Here is a 3,593-nt window from a genome sequence, read left to right as displayed (position 1 = left end):
AGACAAAGATTACCAGTGTGGGGTACGACCCATATTGGAGACGAGCTTTTAAGCTGCTTTTCATTACTGAACATACTATATTCCCCTCTACTTAGGACCCTATAGGCTTGTACCTCTTCTTTAGGAATGAGAAAAGCATCATGGATCTCATCTTCCATGTCCGCTATTGCCATCGATAGCACCCACTGATACGAGGTAGGACCAGCGTAGGGGGAACGTTGTTCTGGAGTGGGGTGGAAACCCAGTGCGCTTCGAAGCATTGTTTGGAATGCTCGAGCTGACCCTTGGGAACTATACGGTAACACCAGATATGGAATTCCCTTACCCGTAGTATGTGGCATCAACCCACACACCCAACAATTAGTAGTGTTAACCACTAACTGATGCTGATGGAGGAGCTGGATAAAGGAATTATTGCGGAATTCTACACGTCTAGCCTGTTCGTGTTCCGGTAACATGTGAAAGGAATGGGGAGAAGCAGTAGAAGTAAGGTTAGGGTAAGGAGTAGGAGTAGGGGTAGGAAGTAAAAAGTAGGACATAGTGTAATACACCCCACCCGCCAAAAATGCAGAAGCAGTTAAAAACAAAACAAACAATTGGGATACAAAACATTTCGTACGACTAAGTTCCTGCAACTTGACTCTATATGCCTGAGCTCCTTCCAAATCATTCAGCTTCGAAAATGCCATTTCCCTACGACCGTCCGCAACGTTTCTTGACGCACTTCGTTCTGTGCAGCAATAGTCAATCCCCAGGAGTTCCTAGGAACCGACGGTCTTTAACCTAGCGTCAAGACCTACTGTCCAGAAGGAAGTACGCGCGCGGCCCTACGGCCCTCAATACACAATGTATATATATTAGCACAGCTGTGGAAGGAAAAAGATACAGAGAAAAAAACTCAATATATGTACAAAACAATTTTCAATGATACGATTGTTCAAAGTTGATCATGGGAAACGAGGATATTGCAGTTGTCAATTTCAGCAAAGCAAGCAAATTTTATTTGTCCTTAGTATGAGATCTCAAAGAATATCGATGTTTCCCGGGACGTGTCTGCTCTTCAAACAAAGGATCTGTTGAAGAGACAGCGTCCTGCTGATCAGTTCGTTGGTCTGGTCTTGAGTCTCTTGCTGACAAGTGTTCAACAGTGGCTTTCTGCTGCGCTGAGGGTTCTTCAACAAGCTGTGCGTCGCTAAAAGGTACAAACGCCGGCAATGTTTCTGTTTCTGTTGACGCAATGCCTTTCCTTACCCACGGGTCTGCCGACAAAGGAATAGGGACTCGCTTACAATGGGTAGCATGTACCCAATTCTTCCGCCCCTCAAGACGAACGGCAGTCCTCGTGGCCAGGAGCACCTGGTAAGGTCCGGTGAAGCGGGGGTCCAGATTGTTTTTGCGTGAAAAATTTCGGGTAACTACCCAATCTCCGGGCTGGAGCTGGTGGCCTGGACCCTCCGTCTGCGTCGGCAAGGCGTCGTAAACCTGTTGATGAATTAACCTCAGTTTAGCAGTCAAGTCATGTAAGTAATCAATCAACATCGGAAACTCAAGATCAGAGAATACACCTGGCCTAGGAACCCCCCACACATTCGCAGGACGGCCGAACACTATTTCATAGGGACTAAGCCCTATTCGGGAGTGTACAGTCGCCCTAGTTGACAGTAATGCTAGGGGCAAAGCATCAGGCCACGAAAGTCCAGTCGTAGCTTGAATCTTCGCTAATTTCAGTTTAAGGGTGCCATTGTACCCTTCAACCAATCCAGCTGACTGGGGATGATTGGCGCTATGGAATTTCTGATTAATTCCAAGGCCCTTACACACACTCTTCATCACACTTCCAACAAACTCACTTCCGTTATCTGACCACACGACTCTAGGCATTCCGTACCGAGGAAAGTATTCCTTCAGTAGGATTTTCGCAGTAGACAAAGTAGTATTATCCTTGAGGGGATAGGCCTCGATCCATCGGGAGAATGCGCAAACCACAACCAAAACGTATTTTAGGTTATTGCATCGCTCCATATGGATGAAGTCCAACTGGATCACCTCAAAGGGATACGAAGGAGGAGCAAAACTGCCAGGAGGAGTTGGGGTTCCTTTGCCAGGATTGTACATTATACACACCATACAATTCTTCACCAAACGTTCTGCACACTTCGTAATTCCATCATTCTTCCACACATCAGCCAGCAACTTGCAAATACCTTTCGCGCTAATATGTGCTAACCCATGTGCCATTTGCACAACGGCCAGTACATACGCATCAGGCAACATCCATCTTTTCTGATCTGACAAATCAATCCAGCAACCATTCACATCCAACCTTCCCGTACTTTCTTTCCACTTCATCTTTTCAGTGTCGGTGGCCTCATTCTGAATTGCTTTCACACTCTCTATGGTATTTTCACACATACTCGATTCTGTAGGCCACCTAACCGAATTCGTCACATACATTCGAGTGCTAAGGTTCCGGGCAGTCTCCTTAGCAATCTCGTCTGCAAACGCATTACCACGACCAACATCATCCGTCACTTTACGATGCGCACTACACTTAACAATTGCAACCTGAGCAGGCAAAGTCAATGCATCCAAAAGATCGTTCACAAGCTGGCCATGCTGTATTTTCGTGCCATGCGACGTCAAGAAACCACGTTCTCGCCACAATCGTCCAAAACTATGTGCTACACCGAAAGCATACTGACTATCGGTGTACACATTCACACGTTTACCTTTTGCTAATACACATGCTCTAGTAAGAGCAATCAGCTCTGCAGCTTGGGCAGAATTCTGATTCAATCTTGCAGTCTCAACAACAGTATTCAATGTCACCACAGCATAAGCAGTAGTCACATCACCATTCGGCAATTTAAAACATGACCCATCCACATACAGGATGCCATCCGGGTCTTCCAATGGGGTGTTTTTAAGGTCCACACGACCTTTTGTTTCCTCCTCTGTCCGCAAGTAACAGTCATGTTCTGTTACTGCATCTGACTCTGCACTAATTGGTAACAAAGTTGCCGGATTGAGGACATTACAACGTTTTATCTGAATGTGGCTTGCCAAGAGCGTCAATTCGTACCCAGACAACCTCGCACTCGTCAAGTGCTGAGTTTTCGTACGATTCAAAAGAGTATCGACTGCATGCGGAACCATCACCGTAAGCATATTATCCATGACCAATCCTGCTGATTGTCGGATGGAGACCGCAGCTGCCGCAGTTGCTCTCAAACAACTCGGCAATGCTCTAGCTACTGGGTCTAAGGTCGAGGAAAAATATGCACATGGACGTTGCTTACCACCAAAAGGTTGCGTTAAAACACTCAAAGCACAACCTTCCCTCTCGTGAACATATAACGTGAACGGCTTACTGTAATCAGGGGTACCTAACACAGGAGCCGAACACAATGAATCACGTAATTCAGAAAAGCTGTTCTGACATTCTTCCGTCCATGGTAAAGGAGTCGAAACATCCTTGCACGTAAGAGCCACCAATGGTTTCGCTAGCAATGAAAAATTAGGAATCCATTGCCTACAGTACGACGTGATACCTAGAAAGGCACGCACATCTCTTTGGGTTTTTGGCACAGCCA

Source organism: Lissotriton vulgaris, chromosome 1_1, assembly GCF_964263255.1.
Source record: "Lissotriton vulgaris chromosome 1_1, aLisVul1.2, whole genome shotgun sequence".
In the NCBI taxonomy this organism is placed as follows: domain Eukaryota; kingdom Metazoa; phylum Chordata; class Amphibia; order Caudata; family Salamandridae; genus Lissotriton; species Lissotriton vulgaris.
This window is presented reverse-complemented; position numbering follows the sequence as displayed.